The sequence below is a fragment of the Convolutriloba macropyga genome, chromosome 8, assembly GCF_964194025.1.
Source record: "Convolutriloba macropyga chromosome 8, txConMacr16.3, whole genome shotgun sequence".
Classification (NCBI taxonomy): domain Eukaryota; kingdom Metazoa; phylum Xenacoelomorpha; order Acoela; family Convolutidae; genus Convolutriloba; species Convolutriloba macropyga.
The window spans coordinates 66,565,913-66,581,686 of record NC_134475.1 but is presented as its reverse complement, the minus strand read 5'-3'; the positions used below and the strand labels follow the sequence as shown (position 1 = coordinate 66,581,686).

Here is a 15,774-nt window from a genome sequence, read left to right as displayed (position 1 = left end):
GAAATGCAACAGCGTGTAACTTAAAGTTGATTTCACAAAAATTCAAATTTTATAAAAAATAACTGTCTCAGTCAGGCGTGTTCAAAAAATTGGTGAAGCTTGCCTAGGAAAAAAAAGTTGAGTTTTCATACTTAATTTTATACATTTTGAAGAATTCCTATTTTGAAGATGAAAATTTTCAGCAGATCAAGAAGTTGGTCATATGCAACCAAACATGTAACGGGATATCTCATGTGTTTATCATTTTTATGATAAAGTTTTCATGCAAAAATTAACAAATATTGTGGATAACAAATTTTAAAAATGGCTATTTTATTTTGGGGCCAGCAGATATTCAAATACAACGAAACTTGGTGTGGAAACATCCTTGGCATATAAAGTCCTAACCAGAAGAATTTTTTGGTGTAGATAGCCCGGAAAAAGGCTGGGTTTTTGAACTATATGTGCTTATGTAGAATCTACGCTTAAAAATGATCAAAATTTGTTAGATCTACGCTGAGAAATGCCCGAATTATGTAGGTACCACGCCCATATTTACAAAAATATATAAAAATAACGCTAATTGCTGCTCAGCGTTAAAATCAACGCAAGATTGTGTACTATCTACGCTTAGAAGCACAAAATTTACGTAAGGTCAGCGTTTAAATCATCGCGTCTTTATTTAGGATCTACAGGAAATTAAACGCAAAAGAATGTAAGGTCAACGTAAAATTCAAAGCAAAATTAAGTAAAATCTGCGGTTAGAAATGTATTGATGCGTGACTTTGGAGTCCTTTTTTAAAAGAATACAGTTTTTAAGGTGGCAAGCATGCCGGAGGTTCACGTCTCACAAACAGAGGTAAATTGGTTAAAACAAGGCAAGCGCAAAGCGGAGATAGTTTTGGTTTTTTGTATTTTCTACGCTTAGAAACGCGGATTTATGTAAAATTTACGCTTAGGATTGCATCTTTTTGTAGAATATACGCTTAGAAACGCAAATTTATTTGAACTCTACGCTTAGAAACGCAATATTATGTGAGATAAGGGTTAACTAGTTTGATAAATTAGAAAATTCACCAAATTTTTCGAACATTTTTTTGACGTAAATGCGATGCATTTATTTCTCGAAATACAACACAGTCACTGCAAAATTATATTGAAAAATTGAGGTAATTTTTCTAACTTGCCAACGCTAATTGCCGCTTATCTTACTTGATTTTGCCCAAAACCCTCGATCCAGGAAGTTTTAGTAGATCTTATCGGCCTCGTTTTTCTTCATTAAGGCTTGGTTGGAAAGAATTTGTCGCACACATTTTTCCTACTTGTAATCACATTTAGCTGGAACTAAAAAAGCTGTCTTCGAGTTTGGGACACCAAAAAATCTCCCCAAATTTTATGTGTGCTAAAAATTTGTCCTCGACATAAAGTCGATATCAAATTTGCTCGAGTTTCGGTTGACAAAGGAACCTTGTCCTCGATTTTGAATCATTACTTCAGCTATAAAACTTTTGATAGCGGAAACGTGACAGCATTAGAAAGAATGGTAGAACAAGCAGATAGTTGTCTTCCAGAATTTTTTTTATAAAAGAGGGGTCTACGTTTTTCTTCCCCAAGCAAATTTAATCAAAAGTTGTTGACATGTTGTTTATGGTTACATTGGAAATAAGATAGGATAGAATGGAACAGCTTCAAGCTTCTATTAAAGATATTTTAGAGCTACCAGTGAATCATAATGCTTATTGAACCTACGAATTCATGTTTTTTCCATTTGGTCTTCAAATCTCGAACCTTGAATTCTTTTTATGACACTTTTTTGGCCTCTTCTTTCTTTGCCCTTAAGTGTCTTTGGTACAATGTGGTACAGTTATAGGCTGTCTCACAACAATAGGCCGATTGGTAATTTTCACCATATGATCATCGACAAGTTGCCGTAGAACTGTTCTTACGAATAACTGGTTCTTCTGAATAAACATTCTAAGTTGTTAATTTTTTCACAGTCAAGCCGGGGTCGAGGTTTGGTGGTGAATTTTTGTAAGAACTGCGGTGAAAATTGATGAACTATTTTTTCACCACATTCACCGCAATCACCGCATTTTGTTCAAAAATTCACCGCATTTCTTACAAAAATTTACCATAAAACCTCGAACCGGGAGACCTTTGACCTTTCTTCTACAGCAATTACAGTGTCTTGCCGATACTTTCCATCATCACATTAAAATTATGTTGTTGAGCCTTGAAATCATTTCACAGCCTGAAGAAAAGCCGGTAAAGGAGCCAGCAATTGGACGATGCAGTGTCACACCGATTTTTATGTTCTACATTTAATCTTCAGTGTTATATTAAGTAGTCAGTATTTTGACACTAGCTGATGGAATGGAAAATCGGGACAGAGAGGCAATGCTAAAAGACACAAAAAAGAATCATTTTCTTAGTTTACAAAATTTGATGGTCATCTGACCCATAGAATAAAAACTAAGCCTGCAAGAAAAACTATTGTCCTGGCCTACAAGAAATCTTCATTTGGGATCATTTTGAAAACGAAATAACGAGTTTAAATTTCTGATCAGAAGTTTCTAAGTGGAAGCAAGTTTTAGCCAATCAAGCCAGCGCTGCTCACATCCAATTTCATATATCCAGACCAGTCAAAACTTTTCCAGATTTGTCATTTGTTTCAAGCCCTTGCCGTCAAAAAAATGAGATGACTACGATCCAAAATTTACAATTTGGCTCAATCAAAACCAAATAAAGCTCAATTAACATAAACTCGTTTCGCGTTTAAACGTCAACATAGAGCAATTTTCGTTTTAACTTTTCAGCGCTTTAATTTCTAGGTTAAAAGTAATTTTCTCTTGTTTTCCTGACAAAGTTTTTGGGAGCTCGTGGACACCTTTTAATATCTGATTGTCTACTTTTTAGGTCAGAAAATCAGAAAATGATCTGAAAAGATCAAAAGATCAAATAAGACAGTTCGTTCCAATATGAACTTGTAGAGTCGAACAAAGTAATGAACTGGTTATAAGACTTTCGTATGAGTTGCAAGAAGCAATAATTCACTATTTACGCTTAGTTACTGTCGCAATAACTTCATGCAGTGACATTTATATAGCGTCCACTTTTTCTTGGTCTAGGTTTGCTTTGTCAGAATAAGGTATTTATTTACAGTTTAACATCAAGAATAAGATTGTTCTGATCGTTTATGAGTTCACTTGACAAGGAATACTCTATACAGCGAAGAAAAATACGAAAGACTCTCATTTCTTTATTTACTCCACTTTGGAAACTTTTTTTTTGCATTATTAATAGTTTTTTAAACCAGATTTTAAACCAGTTTCCAATCTTGAGGGATCTGTTAAAAATACTGTAAGAGTCACAAGTGTCACAAGAATCCTTTCAACATCTTTCATGGTTAGGGAAGTTCTGAAAAATTCTGAGTAAAATTAGTTTTTTTTGTCCTTTCGATTATATTTAAATGTTAAATATTAAGCTTTTTCTCCTTCTTTTGGGTCCTAGCAATTTCGGCTCTTAATCTTGTATATTATCTTCTTCTGTATTATAAAAGAACCCTCGAAATTATTCAAACTATTTCAAGATCTCCTGAGATTAACATAAAAATTGAATCGTTTCGATTCATTATAAATAATAAAAGGTTGTATATTAGGTATTCTTATTTTAAATAATTCATTTTTAATTAAAATTAACCGATTGTTCTCAAAATGGCAACATGGAGTAAATCCTTCTTTAGCTGCAATGGCTGGACATGCATTATGACAGCTTTATTTCCCTGGATCACCTCCATTATTGTCGGATGTAGAATTGGAAAACCAGTTGCAGCCATCCTTTCTGTCTTTCTCATATTCTCTTGCTACATTCTTTGTTTTTCTCGCGACTACTTTTTTGTTAAATTGGAAGTATTACACGAAGATAGCCTTAGCACGACAACTGCTTACCTGTACTTGACAGTTGGATTGCTCGTTTTTATATTCATGCTTGGATGGATAATAGGGATCTCTTCAATATTTTCCCTCCCACCCCCCCCCCCCCCGAACCCCCAACCCCACCCAATGCAATAACAACTAATTGTTCATTTTTCATCCACCATCTGTGTAGCTTACTAAAAATTGTAGCTCGACAAACCCAAAACGGGCCGCTAATAGAGACAGAATTGTTTGTATTTTGAGACATTTTAACGCTAAAAAAGCGAATGGAAACTTTATTTTTTAATAACTGTCGAGCTACCATCATCTCTGTTACCCATTAAATGGATTCGTTAGCAATTTTTCCGAAAAATACTTCAAAGATGCATGACTTCAATCAAAAATTTCAAAAAAATGAAATAATCATGCAATTTTCACTACGGTGAAAACGGTCAGAAAGGGTCCGAAAAACAAAACAAATTTCAATATTGTTGAAGATGTCCGCAATTAGTGTATATGAGATATACGATGCGCAGAAAGGGAGATATCGAGGGTGATTTATCTGAAGATTGTCTGGTTGGAGTTCTGTGCCAGAAATGCACTCTTTGCCAGATGTATGACCACTTGACGGATGAGACGGATAAATGAAGTCAATATCAGAAAGTGTGAAACTTTTGTTCTAAGAGAAAACGGTGCTGAAAAAGCAAGTTGAACTAACCAAGAATCAAACTAGATTACAAAATAAAATCAAAATTTTTATATCAATTTGTAAAAATAATGTTAATCGTAGTGTTGTTGTCGTCATCTTGTGAAGATCTGCTGATAATTGATTCATTAAAAAGTTAATCTGTTGTGTAGATGTGAATAGTTATGATCAGTAAGTTACTTGTCAGCTAAATGTGTTTCTATATTCTCAAGAAAAAATCATATTTAACGGAAAATATTTCCAGGTCGTTACGACAACTTCTCAACATAAATGTTGAAAACAAGGAAAATCAGTAATGTGCGTTCGCACATAAAGTTCGGACCCCGCTCATTCCCATTTTTGAATTAAATGTCTACCAAATGAGGAACAGATAAAAAACCTCAAAAATTCAAGTATTTTTTCAAAAAAATTGTCTGAACAAAGATTGCCTCCAGAGCAAATAACTCAGTGGAGTCAAAATGCCGCATTAAATTGATGAGATATGTCATTATTAAGAAAGCAAGGCAAAAAGAACAACACAATCAGACAACAATAACAATAAACATTACTTACATCCAACACTTTATGTCCATTAAAAAATTTACAACGAAAATTTTGAGAAAACCCGTAGTATCAACGCCATTAAATTCAATAGCTCTCAAAGTAAGCCAATAAAAACGCTAAAATATGCCTCGATTGGATAAAAAGGATGTTTGTCAGTAATAAATAATCGAAAAGACATCACAATAAGTCATTGACTATGAAAATAACAAATACAGGCAATAACCAAAAATTCAGTAAATTACGAGAAGAAAGTGTCCGAGCCAAATGAAACATAAGTTCTTAATGTGATAACTTTATATACGGTCCATTGAAAGTAAACTCTAAACCAATGGGAATTATCAACATTAGGCTAAAGTGATAAGATTGCGGAAGGAACCAAAAATACGAGAAAAATATCAACAAATCTTTAAAAAAAGTTAAGAAACTCGTGCATCGAAGTCATCAGACCAATATTAAGGTTATAAAACCGCTACGTAGATTAATTTTGGTTGAAGTAGAAAGGAATGGGGTGCAATCTTTACTGAGACCTTCCTACAGTTCAAAAAATAAGTCTAAGATTGGTAATTGTTCAAAAAATATTGCAAAAAACTTTTTTTAAAAGTTTTAACAGGCACTATTTTTAATAGCTTTCAAGGGAAGTCAATAAAGATGCTAAGTTAATAATTGATGGGAGGACAAAGATGTTTTTCATTCATAGGTAATCAATAAAACATCAAAATTTATCTTAAATCCTTATCTATGATTCACTGAGCGTCTTCTCTAAGCCATTGCGAGTTCTCAATTTTACGATAATGTTATAAAAATTCAACAGGATCCAAAAATACAAAATTATACAAAACTTAAAAAACTTTTTTCAAATATTGAAGTCATAGAACCAATATTTAGCAGATAAAACCGCTGGTCAGTTTAATTTTTGTTGCAGTAGAAAAGAAGGTTGTCATGTCAACATGAGACAGACTTACAGTTCTCTAAAATAAGTTTAAGATTGGTCAAAAATAAAGAAAAAATATATTTTCAAAGACTTAACAGCCATTAAATTCAATAGCTTTTAACGGAAGTCAATAAATACGCTAAATTAGAACTCAATGGGAAAATAATTATGTTAGTCATTCATAGGTTATCAATAAGACATCACAAAAAGTCTTATGACCATGAAAAACAAAAAATACAGTCAAAAGCCAGAAATTCAGTAGAAAAGTGCGAAATATAAGTGTCGAAGCCATATAAATCATAACCTCTTATCTTAAATCTCTATCTATGATTCACTGAGCGTCTTCTCTAATCCAATGCGAGCTATCAATTTCAGGATAATTTGATAAAAGTTCATCAGGAACCAAAATTACAACAATATCCAAAATTGTGAAAACTTTTTCTCAAATCTTGTGGCATCGAAGCCATAAAACCAAAATTTAGCAGATAAAACCGCTAATCAGATTAAATTTTGTTGCAGTAGAAAAGAAAAGGGTCATGTCAATACTGAGACAAACTTACAGTTCTCTAAATGAGTTTATGATCGCTTAAAAATAAAAAAAATCTGAAAAAATATTCTCAAATTCTTAACAGGTATTAGATACAATAGCTCTGGACGGATTTCAAAAAACGCCCAAATACGCATCAAGAGAGGCAATTGATGTTTGTTATGCATAGATTAGCAATATGACATCACAATAAGTCCATGGCCATGAAAACAACAACAAATACAGGCAAAAACCAAAAATTCAGTAGAAAAAAGAGCGAGAGGAAAGTGTCGAAGTCATTCAAACAATAAACTTTTCCCTTAAAAAATAAACTATGATCCGTTGAGCGTCTTCTCTAGGCAAAAATGGGAGCTATCAAAAAAAGGAAAAAAACATAATATTTCAACAACAACCTAAAATGCGAAAATACCAAAAATTTTTAAAAAATTTGTGAAATCTTGTTGCATCAAAGTCATAAATACAATAGCTACAAGATTCGCTCAACAGAATATTTTTCGGTTTCAGTAGAAAGAAAAGGGGATTCTGTCACCACTGACACTGAATTAGACTTCAGAAAAACAAGTTTAAGATCGGTTAATGTTCAAAAAAATTTTCAAAAATTTATATTCCAAGACTTAACAGCCCTTAACTGTCCATAAGGGCTCCCCAGAGCTCTAGATAGGTTCGTTAATGCTCATTACAAAACCTATTGCACTTTTAGCCACTGAATTTATGCCATAGGTCTCCAAAAATTAATAAAACCTGAAAAAGAAATTCAAAGTTTCTTTAAAAATCGCGAAAACTAAGAGTCGAAGCCAAAAAAAACCTATGAGCGATTCTTGGAAACGAATTTTCTTGCTAACTGGGCTTAATTTGACTGCAAACAGGTTTTTCACTAACGGAAGGAATCTCGATATGAGAAGTGACTAGTCTCTAGGTGACTTAAAATACAAAAACAAAATATGAAAAGTTTTCTTAAAAAAAAACAGCTCTCCAAAAGAATTCAAATTTTTTTATAGTAAACTTCCCTATGAGACCAGAACTAGTCTTTTTATTGCCTTTCCTCTATTAGGAACACAAAATTGATTCATTTTACGGCGTGAAAAGTAATTTTAAATCAATATTCTTGTAGAAAAAAATTTTATTTTGAAGAAAAATTCTAATAAAAGTGAACAAAATCATGCCAAATATCCCGTACTCACTCAAAATTTCAATCCTCGATAACTTCTCGAAAAAACCAAAGTTCAAAAAAAATCTTTCTAACTTCGAATTCTACGCTGGACGAGTTTTTAATTGATACCACTCTCATTTCTCTACGATGAATATATCGATCGGCCAAAATTGTCTGGACAAAAAACCCATTTGAGTATATATTCCCTTCCCTGGCAAGTGGGGTCAGAACCAGAAGGAACGCAACGCTTACCGTTTAAGGATCTTGGAAAAAATTTGACAATCCAGAACTATTGTCAAAGCTAAAATTATAAAAATTTCTTTTTTTATGTCTCAAAATTTCAAGCTTAATTGAAAAATTGTTGAACACTGTCGGAAAAACAGAACTTTGATAGTTTCAAAACAGATAACAGCGTTTTGCTGAATTACAATCCTTCAGTGCTCTTCATGAACTTGCCTTTTAACTGTCAGTGAGCAAAACTATATATCGTTTGATCCCGACAAAAAAGCCGTCATAAAATGCTGAGACACGAAGTCGGATTGGCTCAAAAAGTTGCTCAAATTGACGGAATTTTTCAAAATTGGACAAAAATTTCATTCAGGGCGAACATCACGACGGACCACGAAAGGGCGAAAAACTGAAATTCTGAATCCGCAACCCAGGTGGCGCAATAGGCCGCGAATATTATGAGACAAAAGAATAATGCATGCTCAAATTTTTGCCCAAGCGTAGTTAAAACCTTTTCAATTCATGCCTTTTTCGATAACCATTAATTTTATTAACTGACCAAATTGTTTTAAAATTCACAGGAAACGGATGAAGAGCTCTGCTAGGATTCATGCAAATTGTTGAGAAAAGAACTCAAAAAGAAACAAAACAAAGCAGATTAGATAATTACAAAGACTTGGACCAACTTTTCTGACCTCTTAGAAATTGTTTTTTTCACAAACTTGGCAGTTGATGCCAAATTAAAAAATTTAACAATTAACAGAACAATTATCATCTGAAGTGAGTTAAACAGATCATTGAATTAAAGTTTAAAAAATTTAAAATTTTTTTTCATTTTTGAGAAAAATGCATCTGGATTTGAAATTATAGATTTGTAATGCAGAGGTACTATAATCCAGGTTTAGTCATAATATAACTCTCCTAATTGAGATCTGTGAATCGAAGTAAGGCGTGACTGTGGAGCATAAACATATGAATTCTGAGTCAATTAAGCCTCTTTAGTGACGGGTCTCATCGAATGCTAACGAGACTTTTGTTCAGCGAATTAAATGATTTATTTTAAAGTTAATGCTTTCTGAAACATTTAACTATGTTTTCGAAAACTGTTTTGCTACTCAATCTTATCAAAAAGAATCAATCCATTTTTGAGACTTGCTTATTTTTGTTGCTTAATTTCAGCTCTTATGGCTTAGTTTTGAAGATATCTATTCTTGTTTTCGCTCCAGTGCAAAAAAATTAAGTAAAATCATCGGCTAAAATTTTCGGCGTATTTTATGATTGAAATTATTTTCGAAATTTTAAATGGATTTGTGATTATTCCCATCATTTGTAGTTCTTTTACGCTTTTGTCAGCCATTAGAGCTGTTAACAAATAATTTCTGACTTCTAAATATTTATTATATGCGATGGTTTGGACAATTTATGAATTTAATTGGCTTTTCCTCTGGTTTCACTGATTTTCGAAAAAAATGCTTGTTTCTTCAGTTTCTGCTTCTTTTTGGTTTGTCTGTGAGGCTCTCACAAAATTGTTGTTTTGTTTACTTGTTCTGAAGATCCGTAGGGTCAGCTTTCCATTATGTTGGTTTTAATCTTCATTACTGAAAGCCATGGTCTTGTACCAAAACTTTCTTTAATTGCTTTTAGAATTTTAGTTCGTTTTGGCGCATGTGGGTCGTAGGCTTTTTTGACTGGTTTAGTTTCATGATGCTCTATAGATCTGAATTGTCAGGTTATTAAATTATTCAATTGGTTGTGTTGTAATTCAAAAATTGTCTGCCAAGTTTTTCTTCTTGTTCCAAATATTCATATATTGCCTGAGCTAATAACCTAGAGCGAGCTGTACATTTCATCGTTCACCTAATTTTTTCATTATATTTTGTTTAATTTATTTTTTTTTCATTCATTTGGCGAAAAGCGCAAAAACGTAAACTAAACAATGCCAACCAAGAAAAAGAAGCTTGAAAACATTGAATAATCTATTGGTAAAAAGATCCAAAAAATCAAGAGATTATGATAAGGAAAAATTTATAAAATTAATGAATCGTAGAAATTAAACTGTTTTTTAACAATTTCCTGATCGTAGTACAATCGTACTTGAGCACCTTGAGAATTGAGTGCGCGTGTCAGCGCATTTTTTGTAAGAAAATAGCTGAATCAGCTGAAATTATGCTTTAAAAATTCAGCACTTTCTTACAAAGTTTCAGCACAATTCAGCAGCTTGTAACACATTTTACCGCACTATTATGAAATGTTTTCGCAATGTATTTTTAAATTTCAACCCCTTTTGTTTCATAAATAATAATCAAAATGATTTTGAACCAGGTGGAAAAAATGCGACAAAAATCGATTTGGTTCCTAACAATTGAAGTACCACAAGTAAAAATGTTCACGCTCATCTTTTTCTTTTTTGACAAACATTATTTTTTTCCGATTGTGAAGGTTTGCAACTTTTCTAAGTAGGTCGCTAAAAAGCGGAACTGCTAATGCTCGCTCTTACATAAAGTACCGACCCAACGAATCTACTTACTTGGCTCAATTGTTTATCAATTGAAGCCGTGCTGGATTTTATTCAAAATAAAAATGAAAAAAAATCAATTTAAATTCTATAGAGCACTAAAAAATATTTTTTGATTAAAAAGTTCAATGCAATCAGCGTTTTCTGTTTTATTTGAAGAAATACTAGAGCAAACAAAACAAAAGACACGAAAACGGCTCCAAGGCAATTTTTTAGTAAAAATTGTATCAATTTGGAAAAACGATCAATTGAATAGTCACTCATTTAGACAGTGAAGGCCATCAACTAGAGCATTATTCGATTACCTACGACAGGCTGGCACAGTCTCTATAATTAGGTGGAAGTCGCAGTGCTGTTATAATACTGCTAGCCCCTCCACTTAAAGTCTCCGCTGGTTTTTCAGAAAAATTTATCAGTTGTCCAGGGCATCCGACTGAAGGCTGTGGTGCTAAGCTTCGAATTCTTAACCTATGGCGTGGGCAATAGTTCAGTTGCAGAAGCGGTCCATAAAAACGATTCAGGAAAAAATTTTTAATCCAATCCTGATCACGAATTGTTTTCTTACCAAATAAAAAAGGGTAAAAAAGTACAAATAGGAAAAAAGCTTGCCTCTCTTTCTTCAAAGCAAAAAAACTGCTGTTATCTGGTTGCTTGCCTTAAATGATTCATCTGCAGAGTCGTTTTCATGATAACCAAGTTAATTGTCAACTTCTTGTATCAAATAGTTAAATATATTGTCTTTATTCAATAAACAAATATTTTTCACTTAACATAAAATCCTTAGGTTCGACAAGAAACACTATCCAATTTTCAAACATTCCGATTTTCAAACTAAATTCTGAATAAAAATTAGTTTTAGTATTAACTTCCTTATTATCTAGCTGGCATGGCTTCAATTAATTATTGGTTAACTTTTATGTTTACGAATATTTTTTATAATCCAGTGAAATAGTCCATACATTTCCTGTGCACACACTTGTATATCAATTCTGAGAGTGCAAACGCAAAACAAATTAAAAAAAAAGAATTCTTAAGCCTTGCTAATAACGAGGGACGTCATTTATGCGTATGAAATTCAAAAAATGAAAACCAGAACAAAAACTATGACAACTAAATATTTTATTTGCATATGTTTCTAAGTCAGGTCAAACTCAATTGAGAATTTTTCTAATTGAGAATAATTTATAAAAAAAATTATACTTGACGACAGATTGTTGAATTAAATTATCTTCACAAAAAAAGCAAGGGGCAAAATCATTGCAAAGAGCTAACTAACTACAACCGTGTTTGCCCGGATCGAGATTTCACTGCCGTGCCACCACATTTTTTGTAAGAAATTAGGTGAATGCTTTAAAAATTCGGCAAGTTACCTACAAAACTTCTGCGCAATTCATCATGGTGCAACACAATTCAGCGAATTGTTATGAAAATTTCCAGCCATGTTTTTTTTTAAAAAAATCAGCCAGATTTCAGCTGAATTCTTATATAATTATCCAAATATTTTTCGAACTAGGTGGAAAAAATGCGAAAAAAATCGATTGACTTCTTAGCAGTTGAAGAACGACAGGTGAAATTGTTCACGCTCATTTGTTTCTTTTTTGACAGAAAAACATTATTAAATTTTTCAGATTGCGAAGGGTTGCCATCATTCTGTTAAAGGAGAACTGTCAATGCGTACTCTTATATAACATACCAACCCGAAGAACTGACATACTTGATTGACATAGTTCAGCTGTTTACCAATTGAAGCAGTGTCGGATTACACTAAAAAAAAGGAAAAAGTTTGTAATTCAAATTTCATAGAGCCTGACATAAAAAGTTTTGCTTATAAATTTATTGCATTCAGCGTTCTCTATTTTTCAAGAAAAAAAATAGAGCAAAAAAAACGACAGACACAAAATCAACTCCGAGGCAATAGTGTGAGTAAGAAATATACATATATATCAATTTGACAATTTTTTTTATAAAAAGATTAGTCACACATTTAGACAGTGAAATCCATCAATCAGCTTAATTTTATTCAATTGCGTACGAAACGTTGGGTGGAAATTGCAATGCTGCTATAATACCGCTAGCACCTGCACTTAAAGCATCCACTGGTTTTAAGAAAAATAAGATCTGATCAGATAAATGTAACGAAGGTATCTGATTGAAAGCTGTAGTGCTATACTTCAAGTTCTTAACCGATAGAGGAGTTTCAAAAAACCAACCAAAAAATAAGTTCCTCCAATCAGGATCAGGATTTCTTATCTCACCAGATCAAAGTGAGTAGGAAAAAAAACGAATGAGAAAAAATGCTTGCTTAGAGATAACAGAGAATGCTGATTTAAAAATTTAGCAAATTCCTTAAACAATTCGTCTGCTGTGTTGAGAATCACATTCATGATAACCAAGTTAATGTCAACTTTTGGTATCTAATAGTTAAAAACTTTCTCTTCATTAAGTAAACAATTATTTTTTACAAAAGAAAAAAAATTTGAAGTAAGTGCAGACGACAAAATATTAATTCTTCAATCACTTGTTTATCAATTTTCAGAGAGCAGACTCATCAAAAATTTCAAAACAGAACTCACTAAACCTGGCTAATTACGAAGTACTTCAATTATGCTCATAGAACTCATCAAACGCTGAATCTGAAGAAATGTTTTCAAGTCATATAAGACCATATATCCAAAAAAAATACGGAAAATGAGATTTTGATTGTCAAAATTTCAAAAATCTTAAACTGCAAGCCTATAAAGGACTTCAATTATATTTTCCTGGAAATGCATTCAAACAATTGAACGTCAATTAGAAGTACTTTCGACCATAATAAAGGTTTTTTAAAAACCATGCCAATTTTCAAAAAAGAAGACGATTTGTTGAAATCGTCAGTCAAATTTCACAACGTCATGTTGGAAAAAAGCAGATAGTAATCCACATTTTCACCATGGTAAGAGTGACAACAGTTTTACAATGCAAGTGAATAACACAATATAAAAAACAAAAGATAATCAGAAAACTCAGTAGAAGTGTTCAGAGAAAAAATTGATATAAAATCCAGAATCATTAACTAGTTTGGGTAGTTATTTGTCAAAAGGGTGGTCAGAGTTGTTCTTATTAAATGCTAGTAAAATTTCAACAAAAAGACGAGGGTTACCGACTATTGACAGAAAAATTGAATTTTCTCTTAAGAAGAAAACAAAATGAAAAACCAGAACAAAAACTATGGTACTAAAAACTTGCATATGTGCCTAAGTAAAAACAAACTCAGCTGATACTTGTTCTCAATGAGATTATTTTATGAAAAATTAAACTTGACAACAGAATGTCAAAAAAAATTGATTAACTTGACAAAAAAGTTATGGGCCAGAACATTTCAAAAATTTTTAGGCTCTTGAAACAAAGAGTTTTTTAAATCGTCAGTAGTCATATGAATAGATCTAGTTGTTTCATTCCAGTGTACTTTTAAAATCCAATTAGCATCGTCATCAATTATTTTAGGTTATAATATATAAAGCAAAAATATACTCTCATTGTTTTCCTCTACAAGGATTCATTATTGAGATTAAAAGGCAGGACAAATATGGCAACCAAAATGGTGAAAAGCCAAAGCTCAATTAGCGTTTTTAGGAAAGAACTAGTGTCACAGAGAAAAAAAATTGAACTTTAAATTTCCATAAATTGTTTCGAAAAAAGCAGCGCACTTCAAATACAGATTCTATTCTCTCATCCCTTGGACGTTTTAGACACTTATTCCAATCTCCAGGTTCTCTTGACTTTGAATTGAGTAGCTTGACTTTGTCTCGCATACAATTAGCTGGCACAATTTTGGTATGAGAAATTCTGAAGGTGTGAATTGTGTGAAAAGAACTCCATCCACGTTAAAACACACTGAGTCTCCATGTAGATCAATTTTTTCGAGCAAATCTTCACCAACCCATGTTTGAGTAGACCCCGTGTCACAAAGAGCTAGCGTGCCTTCGAATTGTCCCTCTTCTCCGAAGATTCTGACACGTTCTAATTTCATTACTCTTCTTACTGACTCCGCATTGCTGATTAAATTAAAAACTTCTGTTTTTGTAGGAGATTTCAGGCTTAGTGATTTGTTTTTGAAAAAGAGCAACTTGCTGAGGGTTTTTTCTCACAATCATGAACGCCTCAAATTTTTTTTTTGGGGGGGGCTGTTTTTGCTGAATGGTCATCAGCAAGACAGCAAAACCTTTTTTCTCTGACAGCATTCAGACCGATCATCCATTTTAATAACTTGGATGTTATCGCATTTACGGAATCTATGATTGGAGGCACCTGTAGCACACTTACTATCGTTCCAAGTTCTATCGTTATTCGAATTGAAGTTTGATTCGCTGACCATTGAGTTTATCTTTAAGTTGCGTTTCTTTGCCGTTTGTGCTTCAATTTTCGACCTCATAGGAGCACAATAAACTAATTGCTCGTGTTCTTCCGTTCCTTTTTGCAACCAGTTGTCGAACTCGACTAATTTTTGTATTCAACTCGCGTTGCTCTGGTACTCTATACACATAAACCATTGACTCTTCATATCTATCGCCAATTAACTGACAGCAATACCAAGTTTACGGTAAGAAAAAAACGTTCGAATACATAAAAAGCTGTAGAACGTTCACACAAGTTGAGACCGTAGCGGCAAACTCGCTCTAGGCTGATAAGTTGTTTTAGTGTGTACCCAGATTGACCGAGCGTACATCGCTCCAGAGTAACATATTTCATTTTTTACTCGTCTGCTTTTTTGGATTCTCCAAGAAGAAGTGTCTTCAAGTGACTCTTTTTTTCGACCGACTAAAACTGCTAGCTTGTATTGTAGACAGAAACATTCTATACCGCTGAGTCTGATCCAAACATTAACGTCAAATTAGCGGAGTCTTGGTTTTGGCAAACTTCCCTGAATTTCAGTGGGGGCTGTTGAACAAGCATAACTACTTCTGTTCCTCTCAGACATTAAGTTTTTTGTATTTGGAAGCTGATCTCTGGAAAATTGTCTGTCTCTTCCTCCCAAAGGTGTTCTTTGAATTCTTGTTTGCTTCTCAAATAAACTCTCGATATCTTCCCCTGAACTATGTTAATGTCAATATTCTGCCAAACAACTTGAATAACTATCTTTTGTTCGAAATTGTTCCGAAGGATGCTCAACCTCCGGCAGATGAACTTTGAAGTTTCGTAAGTACTCATCGTATTCCTAGTGAAGTTGTTTCGAGTCCTTCAGGGGTTTTTCGTCATCAGGCTCTGTTTCCATTGTTGTTTGG

At 33.0% G+C, this 15,774-nt stretch overlaps 1 protein-coding gene and 1 long non-coding RNA gene across 3 annotated transcripts in view; one reads left to right on the top strand and one right to left on the bottom strand.

Annotated features, from left to right (window-relative positions):
* Positions 1-15,774, bottom strand: part of LOC142344936 (NEDD4 family-interacting protein 2-like) — a 316,413-nt gene that overhangs the window by 132,709 nt on the left and 167,930 nt on the right. The window lies entirely within an intron of this gene.
* LOC142344286 (uncharacterized) lies at positions 3,143-4,739 on the top strand. The gene is made up of 2 exons (XR_012759258.1): positions 3,143-3,928; positions 4,405-4,739. It is a non-coding gene; the product is annotated as an uncharacterized LOC142344286 (long non-coding RNA).